Source organism: Rhopalosiphum padi, chromosome 2, assembly GCF_020882245.1.
Source record: "Rhopalosiphum padi isolate XX-2018 chromosome 2, ASM2088224v1, whole genome shotgun sequence".
In the NCBI taxonomy this organism is placed as follows: Eukaryota; Metazoa; Arthropoda; class Insecta; order Hemiptera; family Aphididae; genus Rhopalosiphum; species Rhopalosiphum padi.
This window is the reverse complement of record NC_083598.1, coordinates 56,347,333-56,367,467: the sequence shown is the minus strand read 5'-3', so window position 1 is coordinate 56,367,467 and position 20,135 is coordinate 56,347,333. Positions and strand designations below refer to the sequence as shown.

The 20,135-nt window shown below is 29.2% G+C and overlaps 1 protein-coding gene across 3 annotated transcripts in view; it reads right to left on the bottom strand.

Annotated features, from left to right (window-relative positions):
* Positions 1-18,753, bottom strand: part of LOC132919154 (discoidin domain-containing receptor tyrosine kinase B-like) — a 132,537-nt gene extending 113,784 nt beyond the window's left edge. For 2 of the 3 annotated variants that reach the window (XM_060980498.1, XM_060980501.1), the window contains exon 1: positions 18,302-18,753. The gene's annotated coding sequence lies outside the window, so the exon portion shown is untranslated. The remainder of the gene's footprint in view (positions 1-18,301) is intronic. The other variant, XM_060980499.1, reaches the window with a different exon arrangement.
* Between the last annotated feature and the right edge of the window lie 1,382 nt (positions 18,754-20,135).

Below are 20,135 nucleotides of genomic sequence, written 5' to 3'. Positions count from 1 at the left end.
ATTAAATTGTATATACATGTAAAATATGTACATACTACATATGTGTCTAGTATACAATATTGCAATTTTATGGTTCACCATCAAGATAAAAAGTGTCTTTAAACCATACATACATGCCTATATGGCCATGTTGGATTTAATTGAATTACACTATTTGAACAAATTGATTAGTCATTAGTCTTAAAACTATCAAATACAAGTCTTTTCGCAGAACGAATGAAATTGAAAAAACTACCGGACAAATTAGAAGGTTTCTTTATTTTCAATTTTCACGAAATAATTCTGTATAACAATTTAAGGATAAATGGTCATGCCGATCCGTGAACGCACAAGACATTCGATCTATTCCGGATTTCTAGTTCGTCACATTGTCGCTACAAAAATATATAATATTATTATAACATTCACCGTTCACTGTACGAGTATACTATATGTATACATAATATTATTATATGGTCTTCTATCGTCGTCGCTGTCCGTATGTCGCGCACGCGTTCTGTCGGCCATCTCATATTATAGTATTATACACAATGAAACTGTGACACACACATTATAAAACTGCTGAGCGCCTGTGCCCATGTCGACTAGCCACTACATACTACCCTTGATTATAATAATATATTATGTATATGTAATGGCTACCTATTACGACTGTTGTACATCATCGTAGTACACGCACACAGAAGCCATCCTCCCTAAATAGAGACGATTCTTGATCGTGTCCGTGTAGCAATAACAATGCACGCCCCGATGACTCGCAACAATTTACGAGGTAATTGAATCCAAATATTGTTTCAGGACGAGAAATGCCTTCGAAACGTGTACAATATTATTATGTTTTTAAACAGCATTATGTTTATATAGACGACCCCGCTGAATACGATACTATTATAATATAATATAATTTATACGATCGTACACACGCACAATATAATATTATTATAGGCTACCTCCTGGTATAATGCGTCGCATCACGGACGACACCTAACCGATAAAAATATAATTAGACAATTAGTTGTATAATTACATTACATTATACTTATTAAAACGACACTGACGACTTTCAAACATACAATACAACAACAACAAAACAATAATAATAAAATAATAATTTACAAATATGGTTAATTTACAACAGTTCAATGATTTCAGAAACGTATTTCTACATGTTTAACGAAACGTGAATCGACGCGTATAGGTGCAGACTATTAAAACTTTTATAGCATGGATGATTTTACATGTAAACTGTAATAATATGGCTACTGGGTAATTATTGGATTTTATCTAACATACCGTTCCACAACAAAAGTACCAAATCACAATTACCTATACCGTTAGGTGAATTATGTTAAATATAGTACTAAACTTAAGTACAAATGTTTTCAAATACTTCAAACATTAAAGAATATCATCTTATTATGTAAAATATAATATATTATATTCAAGATTATTCATTGTTCTACTTTTAGTAGTACATTTAAAAAATAATATTATATCTTTAATACATTATTTATATTTTAAAACTATACTCGTAAAATATTAAAAATCTCAAGTAGAACAAAGTAGTTACCCATTTTTTTAAGACAATTGTTTATTCAAAAGTTAAAAAAATAATAAAACATTTACTATGCTATTATTTTCAGTTTGAAATCAAGATATAAAACGAGAAAAGAAAGCTAAAACAGATGAGCTTTCGAAATAGGCCCATCTCTCAAGAGAATTACTGTGACCGGATAAAAGGTAAAGAAAAATCTGGCTCGTGCAAGAAGTCAGGACCTTTAAATAACGATTGGATCCCGTTTTGCGAATAAATCCATTAGTTTTGAATCCCTCTGACCTGTTGCCCAAACACATACCGATTTTCAAGATACATATACATTATATAATTCACTGACGAAATAGCTGTTGGTGGTTGCTATACATTCCAGAAACCAATAGTCAATGTTAAATTTCAAATGGGTTTCCAATCTTTGATTGTAAAAAAATAAAAAACCATTATATTTAACGTATACGTTTAAAATTTATATTTATAAAGAAATAAGCCTAAAAATTTTGTTTTTTAATTTTTTGACACGGTCAATTGAGTACTTGGATAATTTATTTTATTTTTATGAACTGAACATTCAACTGAGAAAATACATTTTCGATATTTTAGACGTAGACCTATACCTTTATTATTTGTACAAAGGACATCGTTTTATTAGATTGAAAAACAAATGTCCCGAAACGAAAAATGGTAGATATTTACTAATAGAATAAAGTTTTTCAGAACATAATATAGAAAACCGTTTAACCAAAAAAGACACGATTATTGAAGAACCCAACATAATAAATTTGTACTCTTGGCCAGTGCAATAAATCCAATAGAACCATATTCACCAATACAATTTAATATTAAATATCAATTTAAAAACAAGCTATATAATAATACAAAGGTACTATAAAATAATATTTACGTGAATCCAAAAGTTACTTTTTCAATTCAACTGTAAAGGCATGAACAGTAAGTCAACTGCCAATCATATCATCATATCAGTTACCTATAATATATTATATTCATATACCTATATAAATACTTTATAGCATCATATTAATTATAAAGAAACATATAAATTGTATTTAATATTCAATGAAGTACCTATACTATTATTGTAAATTATTATATTATTTATATATGACTCTTTTTTAGGAATTTTTGGTGGAAATAAATACCTATCCTATTAAAAATAAAAAAATCCCGTGAAGTAAAGCAAGCGCTTTTGTTTTTAAAAAGCCTCGTAAATAAACAGTTGAAAATGAGAAAAATGCTGGCCTTTGGGAAAATGTTTGTCCTTCTCCCCAACAGTAGTTATTTTATACCTGAATACTCGGGGGACAAAGCGATATATTATTCCAACTTTACTATACCCCTTTCTCCTCAACATCCGTATAAGTAATCCGTTATAAATTACCGCTATCGCTTCTATCTTCTGTATACGAAACAAAAATAATAAGAAAAAAAGTTAATAAAATGTAGATTTCACTTTGCCTCGGGACCAGTATAGTGATTGAAATCCTTTATTCAAATGTCTACGTTATGTAAGAGGACCTTTCGAGACATTTTTTCCCTGAGATATTACGTTTAGGTACACATTTTTTATACAGCTGTTTTCAACGTATCATACAGTTAACCAGTTTCTTCACTAAATATAAAAATAACACGCTCACACAATATTCTCTACCAATAGTGTTCCCACTATTATCCATTTATCGCAGGTACTGAGGGGAACAGATTTATTATACATCTTGGACGACGCAAGCCGTATGTCATTCGGGATCGACAATAGTCATGAGTCCTTGAAAGTTTGTATAAAGTTCAAAAGCCGTTATTTTTTCCCTTAGAATGAAAAAAAAAATGATAATAAAAATAAACGAAAAGAAACCATGCTCTAACCCGCAAATTGTTTCCTTTGGATAACGTCCAAAACTACATATGGACGGCCAATCGAAAAGGCGTGTTTGTATAGCTACTTTTACTGCCTCTTGAAATACATGGATATAAATACAATAGACTTTTGTAAACATTATTCCAATCGCCTGTGTAAATATATATATACATACGATACGTCATGCGTTCGTTACCAGCCAATCGGCTGTTTCGAGATTTTATTGCAATTTTTTCCCCCCTTGACCGTATTTATATGTAATTTTGAACATATATAAGAGTCCCACATAACAAACGCGCGCGCTACACAAACCGTAAGTTGTTACCATCGTTCTCTATTTAGACCGTGTAATATCTCATTTTTATTTTCCTAATGCAAAAGCTCCACCGGCCCACCCCGAATACGTTTTATAAGCCACGCGCGTGTGGGTGTGCTGCAGCGCGATTCCCAAGTGAATACACCGGCACACATGTGCCCCCAACTGTTACGTGAAATGTTGTAATATTTGAACAGCGTTATTATTCTCGGACCTATATTATAATACGCACATTATGGCTAACACACTCGAAACGTCTCGGTTACGATCATTAGTTAATTAAAAAATAAATAAATAGAAAATATTTAAACATTACGTCCGCTCTTTTGAATCTTTTGTTGTGGCCCCGATTCGAATACGTCAGGAGCAAATCAATTTACCGACAATATAAAATATAGGGTTCGTGTAGACCCGCGTGCGCTGTTGCTGTTTGTTTATCGAACGGTCAGCGCGTGTTTGCCAATTGTTTGCCAATGCTGTGAAAGCAACATTATTGGTCGAATAATATAAGCTTTTGTGTGTTCCATTGGGGTAAAATACGTTTTGTTCGACCATCTGATTGACATACTAATGCACATTATTCTGACCAGTTGTTTTTAAACGTACGTGTTTGTAATCTATACAAATAATACATTTTATTTTATAATGTACACATTGCGATCGAGAACATTATTGATATATCGATATATGCACCAATAAAATTATTTTACTGATACTCAATAATCGTATGTTAAATATACTTAGGTTCATATGATATATCTTTTTGAAGGAAAAAATTAACACTATAGTTATAAACAAATAGGTATATATAATATGATTTACCATCAGACTTACATGATATGCATTATATAGTTTAGTTTGTAAATGAACAAAATATAGAATATTTAAGTTAAATATTAATTGAAATACATAAAATATTAGACGAATAATAATAATTTTTAATAAGCTGTTTAATATTACATTTATAACAGAAAAAGTGTAAACAAATTGAACTGATTTTATTTGTATGTAGTAAATATTTATTGTTTTCAAATATATATTATGTAACGTTAGGTATAACGAACAATAAAACAGTTATTTGTTTGAACCCAAAATATAAACTATGCAACATCGTCATCACTATAGGTCACTTGGGAGCAAATTAACCAAACAAAGAGACAACAAATACATATATATATACATACATAAATATTCGAAGCCGTTGCCTTTGTTGCAAATTCAAACATGAGACCGTTCGATTTAGAAACATGCATATGATACCATGGAACAACTAGCATTGAAATAATTATGTATCGTATATTATTTCTAAACTCCTTGGCTTTTTGAGGTATCTACACAACTTGTAATAAATTGTTTTAACAGACAGAGCTATAAAGAAATTTGATATAATATCATTATTGGTGATGTATTTTAATTGAATGCCAATAATAAACATTAATAGCACAATGGCTGTAGATTTATTTTGATTTTTTTTCGTCCGAACAAGTATACAATACAATATGTATATTATATCCCGAGTCATATCGGTTATTTATTTAAATCACGATTACTACAACACGTCATAACAATATAATATATAATTCACTAAAATATTATAATAGATACCTGCATTATAAATAGGTACCTATACTGCGTATGGCGTTGTAAACCAAAAATGCCGTTCAAAAAATACTTAAGGAAAATTTAGTTTAACGATGCATACCACTATACCAATAGGTATATACTATACGTAATAACATTGTACATTTGTTTGATTATACTTGGCAGCCACTGCCGCCGCCACCGATGGACTCCACGCCCCACATAGACCCTTCTTGTGTCGTGCACACACGAGAAGCACGACGTATAATATAATATACGTACATATAGAGCGCGATGCCCATTGTGTGGCGACGGCGGCCACGTGACCCCAGACACGACCCTTCTCTCGTGCCACCCCTCCCATCACCTCTGATACCGCCGCCGTAAAGGGTCTTTGGACACACCGTTGTATACCACCACCACCTTTCACGCTCGGCACAAGCTAATTTGACTACATGACGCGCTTTTCGTGGGCCACCCGCTGTTTTTGCGCACACGCACCAGGCGTGGGCTCACGCTGTACATTGTTATGTCTATGTGTATACCAAAATATTTAGGGGTTTGAAACGCGTAATATGTTAAAAAAAAAAAAAATTGTATTTAATAAAAATCGCAAAATCGATACCACCCGCTATAATATAGCTAATACTGTATTAATTCAATTTTACTCGGAATAACATGCGTAAAATTGTGGAACCACAATAATATCTCACGAGTGAGTCCGTAAAAAATGGCGAGTCCGCGTAAATGTGTTATTAGCTTTTCGTTTGATTATGTATCGGTGGAATAAATTTCATTTTTTTTTTAAGAAGCTTACGTGGTATTATTATATAAAAGCCATATATTATTATAATTTATAATATTATATTATACCACATAACAATCGAGGGTACCCGTTAAAACCATGTTTTTCGATCTAATCTGTCATTGGGACGTGTACCGATAAACTCATTATTGTAAAACCACGAACACATGTTACTTTCAGCTAATACCGTCGATCCGACGGCGCGGCAGCGTAGAGCCGTCGAGTATTATGTAAATACTCGTTTCGAATCCGTTTACATTAGATATTATACCGATTCGATTTTCGTAACATTAATATTTTTCCGTTATTTTTATTTTTTAATTGGGTGTAGTTAAACAAACTTATTGAACACATGTTACTTATGAGATTAACAAAATCAATATTACCACAATTATATTATTACATCATTATGATATAATGATAAAAATATATGTTAATTAACAAAAATTATGAAAAATAATTTAAAAACTACAGCTATAATGATATTTTCAGAACCGAATGCATGTTATACAATACGGTTAAATGGTATAGAAATTGGTTATAACTTATTAACGCATTTGTTTCAAAATTAGTTAGTAAACAATTATATAGAATTGAACAAATAAAAACACCGTAAGTACACATTAAGTAGAGTAAAAAATCAATACGTAAAAAGTACGCAAGCATTAAGCAATAAACGCACATGATAATAATAAGTTGGGTATATTAAAAACTGTGATAAGTTTCTTTTGTACAATGATTGTATAAACAAAACAGATTAACCCACATCGTCGTGTAATAAAAGTGTGCACTTTAAGGATATAATATAGAGAGCAACTTTAAGATTTTTAATACATTTTAAGATCTTAAAGAATTTTTATGATGTTATTTTATGAGTCATTAAAACGCGTTTTAGAAACTTAATAATTATTTTTTTACACTTCAAAATATTACTAGTCTTCGTTAAAGAATCACTTATGAGTTGTGATGGATATGTTTACATACAAACAGTTCATATATTATATTCAACATGTTCAAACAGCCATTATTCATATTTCGTGAGCAGCAGTTAATATGACTTAACATAAAAATATAATCTATATGAGTCACAAAAAGTAATTTAAACTAATGCATAGTCTTATCGATTGAGTAACTAATTGTCTAAAATATTAACGGAAATAAACGGTACAATATTATAATATATTTTAAATTGTAATCCTATTGTTAGAATTTTTATTTGAAATTAATTCTATATTTTCTTTGAGGCATTTTGAAGCTAATATTGATTTTGATTTTTTAACAAAAAGTTTTGAGAATTTACCCGAAACCCAAATTCGATTTACAATAATCCAATCGAACATTCGTCTACGCACGACGACAGGATTCCAAAAGGAGTAGGTTGTTTGTTCGTTTACCGTGGTATCCATCGATTAATGACTGGTATACATATTTTGACATCTGGGCGGGTACCTCAACGTTACACCGGCTTCAGTGATCTCGCTTAATAACAATATCAAAATTGATAAATATGCATATTTCTACATGAAGACATCGGCTGTCTAGAACGCTGAATGATTAATACTTGCCCAACTACAATACAAAAGTCATTATTTCAATATCTCTGTGACTCAACCATGTTTATCTTTAACTAGTCCAAGCAATAAACTCATATAATTTGATAAATTTTATGTTTTATCAATGCATTCACATATGTATAGTAATCATTATTTTTAAAAACAATTTAAACAGTTCATTATTTATGTGACATTTATATTTATCTCATAAGACATAATAATATATATAATATATATGTATTTGATTCTGAATAACAGAATAATTATATTGGACAGCATATTATTAAAATCAAGACGTATAATGTATTCCAATGAATTTGAATTTAGGCAATAAAAAAAAATGATCATTAAAAGAAGCCTTTAAATTATTAAGTAAACCCTGTAAAATTGTTATTGAAATAATCTCAACAATAAACTGTATTAAAATAGGTATAAAATATTTTTAAACGTCAAAATGTTTCCGGTTGGTGATTAAAAATTTGTTCATAAGAATAAAGTAATAAAAATAATGATAATATAACCGGGTACTAAAATAATTATATTATTATATAATATTATAATTATATTATAAGAATCAAGTACAATATCGAAAACTATTATGTTAGATTATGACACCCCCTCATCACATGACTAAGTATTTTTTTTTTAATTAAAAAAATAATACTTACAACTTTATTACGATTTTTAAAATACGTTTGATGTTTAAAATAACATAATATTAATTTTAAAAAAAAGTACGTATAGTGGTTTAGGAAATTAATATTTTATAAAAATGTATAAGCGTAAAGATAATTTAGGTAAATCATTTAAATATATAATATTGTAAATATAAATATAACTACTACTAAAATGTTGTTAACTGTATAGCATACACTCCTATGAAATCTCTATAATGAGTAAGATATTCTTCAATAGTAATTTTCAAATAAAACTTAGTACGTCATGAACCCTCTATCGACAACAAAAAATTCTCTACCCTCATGCAATAATTTATAATACGATATATTGTCTATAATATATACCACTCACAAATAAATTAATATCGCAGCTGGGTACAATGATTGTGTGATTTCTGCTCCCCCGCGTTTACAATAGGTTTCGGACGATAAGCTTATATCCGGTCGATAGAAATAATATGTGCCCGAAATATATATATATATAAATATGCATAACCGTATAAGTAGAATATAACATTACCTACACCCCAACTTCAGTGAACTTTAATTTCATCTGCCCTGCATCTAATTCCCACACTGTCTAGATGACTTGCCGAATCCGGCCGTGCACAATACTTGCTAATTATTATCATCGATACCAACTGCGGAGCGCTTAAAACATTGTGGGAAATTATACCAATTCCCGCGTACAGAGGTAGCAGTGCGTTAAATGATTTAGTTTTACTCGGTCCGTTACTCATTACATGATGGTTAGTGAAGCTGAATGGACGTTATTAATCGGCAAATTAATGATAATGTATTAATTTTTTAACACATAGTAAAATGCGGTAAAATAATGAAATACAACATTTATATTTACATAGTCTTGTAATATCTCATTATCTGCTATGATTTAAATATATATATAATAAGCATCAATATTTTTATATTAATTTTGTGTATACTTCAAATTCATGAACTATTTATAATATATAGAATAAAAGGCGTTATAATATGAAATAATTTCAATGAAACGATATTGAGTCACAATGATGTAATACCATCGTTAAGAACTATCACTAAACTATATTACGTGGCCTACACTGCGCAGACTTTATGACCGGTCAATTGTTTCTAATTCTTATTATAATTTTCATAATTTGATTAGAAATTACAAACGGCACAGATAAGGGGTAATTATAACTAACTACAATACACGTTTCATAATCTCAAAAAAAAATTAATTAATTAATATTAATATTTAATTTGAACATAAATAATATGTACCTAATTCAATATAATAATAATTAGTAATATTATATAAAACTATAACGTGTTTTTTTTGTCTCCGTGTTTTACATACGCTATATTATTATTAGAATGGTGGTGGTGTCGGGGCGTGTGCATCTCGTCAATCCTCGGCCGGTTCCTCTCGTTACACAACAAACACCGGCGATGATATGCGTTCAACATATACCCAAACGAGCATAAACATAATAATGATATATAGTATGTAATATATGTAGGGAGGAAAAATTGTAACAGACTACAACAGTTATCTTACAGTTTAAAGTGGAAATAACATTTTTTAGTGAAATGTAAACATCAGCCCCCTTTGGGACATAGAGTATATTCTGTTTCTATTCAATATAGATTATACTATATACGTGCTAGTACACTACACGTTATCTGCTATAGGAGGATAGTCCTGAACGATAACTGATAAATGTTTAATGAGGGGTTCAGTCGTAATCTGGTAAATTTCTCGGTTAAGATTTTTAATATTTTTTTTGTTCATTTAAGTAAAAGTATATATATGTATGTATGTGTGTATGTGTGTGTGTGTGTATACATAAATAATATTGATACCATCGCCTCCTGAACATGAATTACACAACCAATCCTTTGTTTACCGCTGATGAATTTACGAGACTTGCAACCTGTGCACGTTACGAACGGATTTCAGTCGTAAATTTTTATTGGGAATCGCTCAAAATATGGTGCTCAGAAAAGCGGTGATCGTAAAAGTGTAAAAAAAATTGGGATAATAGTTGCGGTAACAAAATAAGGTGTACGAACGTTTAATAGGTTTTTTTTATACAAATGCAACCGATTATAATGTCCAATATTTACTTGTTTTTTATATTCCTACGTATGTGTAGATTATAATTTTATTGCTTATGCCTTCAAGTCATAATAATCGTTTTCGAAATACTGCGTAAATAGCTTCCAGTGTTCCACAATTGGTCCGACACAGACAAAGTATAATCAGATAAATATTGATTTATTTCTGGTTTGCATTTTACATTTTATCAAAATGATGAGACTATGTTTCGGCAAAACCTTGTCGATGTTTTCCTCTTATGCCAAGTTTTTGTTCAAATATCTATAAGCTAGTATAAGCAGTGTATAATTGTACAGATTTTTTTTACGTTTTATAATTCGCATTCACTAATCGTGTAGGCATGTCCCTAGCGACATATCATATTTAATTTAATAATAATAATAACGACGTGTGTATTTACCCAGGTACCTACATCTAACAAACAGTTTTTACTTGTGCGAAGTTTACTGATTTATGTCGGGAGTTTGCCCATTACGTAAACATAGTATACGATATTCAAATTCAACGCTATCAATCACTGAAGAATAACGTTAGAAATATTATAGAACTTGATTGGCAACATAAGGATTATTTCTGTATAAGTATACAACGCTTCATTTATACATAGTTAGTAATTACTAAGTACTAATCATAGATTAAGTTTAGTCAAACAGTGTTACTTCAAAGAAAGTTATATAGTTCGACAGCAAATACTCAATCTACAAGTTATTCCACTATGTGATATTCTGTATGCGGGTTTTCATTAATATTTTACTATATAATATATTATTTATTTAATCAGAAGCGAAGTCATGCCAACAATTACAATTTACAATCACACAATAAGAATGTAAACGGAAAATTAAAACAAACAATTTTTGTTACCTTAACAATTATTATTTAATTTTGACCATTTCCCATTAATTAAAACACAACGGTTGGCCGATAATTCTATTTAATATATTACAGTTAGTATGATACAATAATAGGTAATAAATAGGTAGGTTATAGTTACCTATAGCATAAAGGTAATTGATAAAGTTAAAAATAAAATAAACGTTATATAGTTTATTGTTTGGCATACGTTTTCGAAAACCCAAACCCAAATATGGTCAAAATAAATAATAAGTTTTGTAAATAACTGCGTTAAAAATATATTTGTTGTGAAACAATATATTATAATATATAGGCTCATATACTTTTTTACACAAGATTTTTTAGTAACGCCCGGTGTATACTTCCGACAAAATATTATGTATACGCCAGCCAGTAAACAGTTTTACGATGATCGTAAAACAACAACGCGAGATGCACTGCACAGGGCAAGGTATATAATAAAAGGTATAAAACAATAGCGGTGCAACAAATACTTAATATAAATATATATATAGGAACATATAACACACACAAACGTCATTCGAAGCGCATGTTTTATGTTTTCCCATATTTTTGGTACGTTTCCAGTGTTTTCTCTGTACGATTGCTAAGGAACTCATCAATCATTCGGGCTAATTAAGAGTGTACCATACTACCACGCAACGGCAAGTCACGCCCAGCACGTAGTGATTTGTTTCAGACATGCGCGCCAGACCGCCCGAAATAGCACGTCATACTATATGCCATCCGCTTTGGCGAGACAAAATATCCAGCGGACAAATTGTTCGCCGACACACGATAGGCGATCGTAATATTAATATCATCGTTGCACGCAGGGAGACATCAGTGAACTAGAACTAGTGGCAGAAACCGCAGCGGACAGTAAATAAAAGAAATGCGCTGATTTTAGGGAACGATTGGGTTTTACTAGAATTACGCGTCTTGCGGCAACTCGGTACTGCAATCACGGATTTGCCGCTCCGGTGGCTTCCGCGTGGCCTCTTGACTTGGCAGTATCGAAATTCGTGTATAGTCGCGATCTTGGGTCAGACGAACACACGCTAAAATATCACAACAATATGTGCGCGTATAATGCATATTGCATATAATATGTAGAAGTAGAACCTACATAACATTATACAAATGTATACTCACAATGTAAAACAAATGATTATATAAATAATTCCTAGTGGAAAAAAAATATGCTTACTATGATATGAAAAAAAAAAAAAGAAAAATCGTCTATTGTTTTATCGACATCTGAACTAGTTGATAATCCGTGAATATTATTGTTTGTTAGATCCCTGACCGAGTAGGATAATAATAATAATAATAATAATAATAATAGTAAATATGTTAAGTAAAAAAAAAAAAATAATTTTCTGCTTTCTTGCATTATGCAACGCTGTCAACATTATTTATTGCGTTTGGAATTTAGTTTATATTATTATTATTATATGTACTATAAAGTTGTAAAACCAGACCTCGGCGAGAAACTAATAAAATACTAATAAAATCAACTAACATTTCTATTCCAATAAATTTTTCTATGTGTACCAACTTTTATTATCGTATTGGAGTTCATATAAGCTTGGACGTGTCATCTTAAGAACTCAAATATTGGCCCAAGGTTCGAGTCCCCCTCGACAAAGGCGTCAGACGGTAAACATTAAGTTTTTCTTCACACACGCATACTTGTACGCAGATAAGGTGTAATATTATGAACATTATAATACACATACAGCGACCCACACAAAAACATATAATATTATAAACATTACAGTATGGTACTTATGTAATTGTTCAATTGAGATGGTCTAATTTTAAAAGAGATGCGTACGCGACATACATAATTCATGTACGTCAATGAAAAATATCCACCGGATCTTCGAATTTAAACAATAGTATAAACTATAATTAAACATTACAAATAGTACTTTGAAATAGTTCTATAGACATCTAAGAAAACATTAAAAAAAAAAAAACAATTAAGTGGACGGAAATAGAATTAAATGAACACTATACCTAGGAACAGTTATTGTCACAATTGAGAAATTGAAATAAAACAATTTTTAGAAAATAAATACAGGTAGATTAATCGTGGATTTATCTACAAGTAGACTTTAATGTTTCTAATCACTTAAATTATTTGCTTATAGACTATAGTCAACCATGTTACTCAATAAGGAATATGAACAGGTTTATTTTTACCATACACAATGATTCAAAATTATAATTTTAAAAAGTAATTTCGACATTAAAGAATCAAATTTTTATTTTTATTATGTTAATTCTCATACTCTTCAATATTATTTAATAAAAAAATTAATAAGTTATAGAAAAAAAAATTATATTACTTAATAGTATGTAAAATAATTATAATTTTAGATAAATATTGTGAATAAATCGGTTTCATTTGTTTCATATTAAATAATAACTATTTACATGTAACAGCTATCATTGATATAATAATAATTATAAACTTATTAGTTATTAATTGTGAAAATTAGTTTCATAATAATGCATCAACTATTGTGTAGATTTTTATAATAAATTATCAATTGACACTTACTATTATAATTTATAATAGGTACATACCGATACCCGCGTAATACAAATTTTAAAATATTTGTAAAATTAAAGGTACTTTTTTTTTAAACCCAGAATAACAAACAAAAAAATACTACCTAATTAATATAAATAGAACTTAAATAACATAATAATATATTTGTTGAACTCGTACTACACCTATGGCTATTATTTGTTTACTGTAAAATAGATATTTCAAAAATACTTCATTTTATACTAGTTAACAGGAAATTACCAGTATTAAATTCTAAGTTTAATTTTAAAATAATAGAAATATGTTTGGAACAGCTTTCATTCATAAACGATAATGAGCTATTCAGTTGAAATTAAATAATAAATAAAATATGTAATAATATACTAAATTGTTGAAAAACATTTTAATTTTAAACATAACATGTTGTATAACTTGTAATAATATTATTCAAGATCAATATAGTAGGAACACGGTTTTTTTGTATTAATACAAAATCAGGTATAACTTTTCACATAGTGGTATAGACTGATTGTGATGTAACATATTAAACCATGCTTATTGCAATGATCAACTATTACATTCGAAAAACAATTTTGAACTAGAAATGAGTTCAAACCTCGATCAACATGTTTCGTTAGTTTTTTTTTAGTTATTAGAAATATTAAATAATTGTTCTTAGGAAAGAAATGAGAATAATTCTTTAGCTACTATTTGTATTGTAATTTAGAGATACTACATGAATATTATTTTGTGTATTATCATATTTTGACTGACCACGCCTATCGTAGACAACATATACAAATGTTGTTTGTCTTTGTTGAGCTATGAGAATAATAATAAATTTACGTGGGGTGTGAAGTTTGATAACGGCCATCTCGTTGACACTTCGGTCACTTATCTCAGTTTCCCAAACGTTAGCTAGCCGAAACATTATTTGCTAAGGGTTACAATCTAAACAAGTCTAATCTATACCAAATGTATTGATTGCTGTCAAAAAAAAACATCTATTGCTTCTGAAATATGTTCATTATAATTGTATTTTTATTTAGTATAAAACGATATTGAATACATAGTTAATAATACTTGGGTAAATACTATATATTATAGGTAATACGTCATAATATATACTTGCTTATATGTGTACAACATATTGTAAACATAAATAAGCGTATATATGTATATATACATTTTAATAAAGAAATATTAATTATAAATAAATTGTTATGTTATTTGAATTTTCCTTTACTAGGTAATATAATATAAATTATACATATCGTATTGTATAATTGGATATATACTAATATCATACTATAATATAGTATTATACAATTGTTAATCACCAAAAATCAGACAACGATAAACTGATGGAATAATGACGGTATACATAAACATAATAACATAATATTAAAATAATGTAATTCTTTATCATCTTATTGTTTGGTTTTTGCATAGTTATATGTAAAATATGTTGTATTACATAATATATTAATTTTTATGCTTCAAAAGAATCACATTTTTCAATTTGATTTTTTTTATCGGCTATTATAATTATGACTATATTATATATACCTATCTCTTGATTACGTTTCCCATCTAACAAAACTCTTCTACCTCTATTCATATTCAAAGCTTCGTTTGCCCAGATTTTAATATCCAGAAAGAAAGCTTTGCAATATCGGAAGCTTTTGGTGAGTTTTTTTTTATACTTTAGTAGAAAAAAAAGTTAAATCCTTTGACTATAGAGTAATAATGTACTCGCTGTGAACGAGAAAGGGTACCTAGCGGTTTGTATTATTGCAAATTCAAATCAGTTGAAAAACAAATATTATTATTTGAATGTTTCAAGAAATAGGATACTATCTATAGTAGACAGTAGTTACTAGTTGCTTTAATTTATAGCATCATAATTTATATGTCATATGGCACTAGGTATATTGTCACGTCCAGACATTATCATTCATTCGTATATCCGCAAGATTTTAGTCCATTGTCAGTTTTTAAATTGCCTGTTTAATTTTTTATCTATAAGTTTTTGAAAATATAATCAGCAATCGATCACGTGGATTTCAAATTCATCACCAACATAACGCGTAGAAGCAAACAATGGTTTCATTGGTTACAAATATATTTATCATTAAATTAACGTATGATATTATTTTTAATTATATTATTATTATAATTAGAATAATACTAAGCAGATTATTTAGTATTTATATATTAAGTAACACTATCTATTTATAATTTTTGGTCTAAAGCATTATTATTTAAAAATATTTAGCATCACCAATGTTTTATAAAAAAAACTAATGTATGTCATAGTTAGTCTACATAATATTTAACGATTTTTTTTTGTACTGGTTATTACTTTATAATTTTAACTGGCCTCAGATAATTTTAATAACTGTTGTTCAACAATTTATAGTTATACATATCTATACATATTAAATTGTAAATAATATATAAATATAATAAATATCCATTATATGATAATTATTTTATTATAAATTAAAATGTCAAGGATTAAGATATACGAAATATTAATGTTCAGTTACAAAAATTTCGGTTGTATATGTATAGTACGCATACACAAATATCTTTAATATTTTTTTTAAACTGCTAAAAATAACAGCAGGCTTATAAAAAATAAAATTCAAAAAATATAATGAATATAATATTGTTCTAAATATATCGACGATTAACTGTAAACAAAATATATAGGTACTTAGATAAGTGTAATAGCATTATTTGTACCTATGTAAATATGTAAATTAGAGAATTATGAACAGAACCAAGATGAAACAAATGATTGAAAACTCAATAAATTACAAACACGATTCAAATACGAACGTCGTTATACAATATGTGTTTATGTAGGTACCCAGTTCGTTGCTTAAATAAACATTTATACACCGAGGCAGACATTGGGTGAGTTTCCGAAGTTATTTTATAGAGTATTTGAAATTCGATAAATAACAAAAATACTAAAATAAAGATACTACTAAAATAATAATATTAAATTATAGGTACCTATATTCTATCACTTATGTTCTTAAATAACATTATGTTACCTAAACATATTCCTAGGTAATACCTAGTACCTACCATGATTATCTATGTACGATTTTGTACCGCACTATCAAGGGTTACTTTTTTTGTTTAAATTTATAACAGCTTTACAGGAAGCATTCGTGATGGACTGATGGATAACCACGCGAAAAATTAATTTTTGGAAAATGAGCAGTAATAAGTAATAGGAATAATAAAATTAATAGCGATACCTCATTTTTCGAAGAACAGAATATTATTATTCATTACACCTATGTCGTGGGAGCGGGTACGCGAAAACCGTTTACTCCGTACTTACCGAAATAATAATATTGTGATATTATGTTGTGCTAGTCGTGGCAATGTGAAATACTGTTATATTTATTAATTATAAAATGGGTAATGTATCGTCGCGATCTCGCACGTGGATGTTTTCAAATCGATTACTAGCTGAAATCAACGCGAGGGGATTAGAGTGACGGAAGTTTACACGGCCGTTTATGACGCGCCGATAAGTAAAATTAAAAAAAAAAACCACCGTAAACATTGAGTTGAGGTGCTTCGAGATAGGCATAGGTATTGATTTTTTGTCTGTCTTCCATTATCGGAATACGTAAATTTCAGTACAGGATGCACATATCAGTAAAATAATAAAAAATTGTATGGCTTCGGCGGATATTCTATTACCGGGTTAATCAATTTTTATTTTTTTTACTCACGATTCTTTTTCTCTCATTGTACCACATATATTAACTAGTTACTACCCACCGTGTGGTTGTGCCATTACATACACGCGCCACAACAAGCAGTCAGGTAGTCGGGTAGTCATGTATAGGTACGTGTAATACTGGCGTCTAATAGTAATAATATTAATGTGTGTTCCGCCGCTGTCCGTCCGAACTGGACGAATTCATTTGGAATTGCGCGCACGCAACGATTGCCGAATGAAGTAATGACGGACGGTCGGGGAAGCGAAAAAAAAATAATGGATTGAAACGCACGCGGCCGGACATTAATAATAGAATCGTTAAAACTGTACGAAACGTCTTTTTGATAACTATAAAAATTCATGAAGCCTGCGGATAGGAACACCGGCGGCAGCATTAAATATTAATTTATTACTTCCAGTTGCGATGATCCTTATTGTGTAGGTACGTGGGTATCGTTAACAATTTTTTTCGCCAAAGACGTTCCTAACGAGGTACTACAACAGCGGTAATAACAATAACAATGTTAATAATGACATCTCGGTGTCATCGGAGGATTTAAAACCATAGGTACACTAATATAGTAATATACTATCATATGCAAATTATATATATATATAAATTAAGATGTACCGTGAGGGGTGTATTAATTTTGAGTTCATTCACTTACCTACGTTTCGCTGCAGCTTTTTCGGCTAAAATAGAAGTCTTCTCGAGGGTAACTGTTATTGTCGACGACCTTTCATTATGCTCGTGGTTGCACTCATATAAATAAAATAGTTTTGCAGTGTGTTTAGGTACAAACACGAATCAATTAAAATAATTAAAATAATGAACACACGTCGAGTGAAAAAATAAAAACGTCGGAAAATTAATAAAAACAAAACTAAGAAGTAAGAGTATATTATTACAAATTTCAATCAATCGTTTTAAAAACAAAAAACAATTAAATAATTTTTAAAAAAAATACGCAGTTACGCGACGAGTCGATTAAAATATTATGTTACGATTATTTACGCGAAACGAAAACGAAAATAATTAGAACCAAACCGAAAACACGCATTCAGACACGATCGCTCCAACGACGTCAAACACGGACTAATGGTCTGAACGCGCGCGCCCCGACCGTACACCGGTACCATATGCTCCGACGGCGCGGCGGTCTTGTACGGTCGACACTTGGGGGCGTTGCCGGTCGGCCTCAGTGGATTACGGCGGCGAATATCACGTTAAATAATCAAATGTATATTTTATTATTTTAATATGCAATGCAATAATCTATTCGATGGACGAGAAAAACTACACTCAATATATTGTGATACTTACTATAATATATTTTTCATATTATAGAATGTAAATAATAAAAAAATATATATACCTAGGTAGATCGATACGATAATAATAATTATTGATATTAAATATACTTCTGTAGTTCTGCATCCTATATATTATAATATTATTATCTATACTTATCAACTCGCAGGCTCAAAACTAATACAGTCATAGGTTTTGTCATTTTTTTGAAAATCTACTTTATACATTCAAGTTTAATTTTATATGATCTTTAATTATGGTATTATGTAAGTCACTAAAAAAAAAGTCTGTGCGTTATTAAAAAAAAAAAAAATACAGAGAACTATAAAAGGTTCTTAAATCTACCGAAATTATATAAATGTTTTTTTTTCACGCTCTCCAAATGGAACTTGTTGATTCTAAAATAAAACATAAGAAACAAAAAATTGGTCCTAAGAACCAATATACTAATACACGATTATGTTAATTAACTATCAACCATCATGTTACACAATTATAACACAATGATACTATACAATTATTGAATTATCAAACTACTCTTTATCAACCAATAAAAATATTTGTGAAATGTTATTTTAATATTATATTTTCCTAAACTGAATTGGTGGAAAAAACATGCTATACCTACTATATTATTATACGTATATACTATATAGTATATGACATAGGTATTTACACAGTATGTTATACAGTAAAAGCCAACAATGATATAAAATAATTAGTTTATTATTAACATTTTTTATAATTACCCTTAATCCTCAATGAAAAATATAATAGGTCTGTTAAAAAATTATCTTAGTTACTTTCGTACTTATAACATGTAGGTATTATAGTAATATGCTACAAGCATAAGCATTCTCTAATCATTCTCTAATCAATGCTATGCTGAAATCATTCAAACATTTCAAACTATACAGCTATACAGTATACACAATATACATACATTTATTTCAGTACAAATTTTTTTTTTAAATTACCATTATAAAATATAAATATATAATTACAACTAAAAAATTGTGGTATATTGTATATAACATAATATATTATGATACCAGCATGTTGACTTTTCACAATTCTATTTGTTACGGTTAATTGTACTATAATTTTTATCAAATTGTATAGAACAATTTTGTTTGAATAATATAATAATTTGAATCACTGATAAATGATAACACTTCAAATTTTGAAAC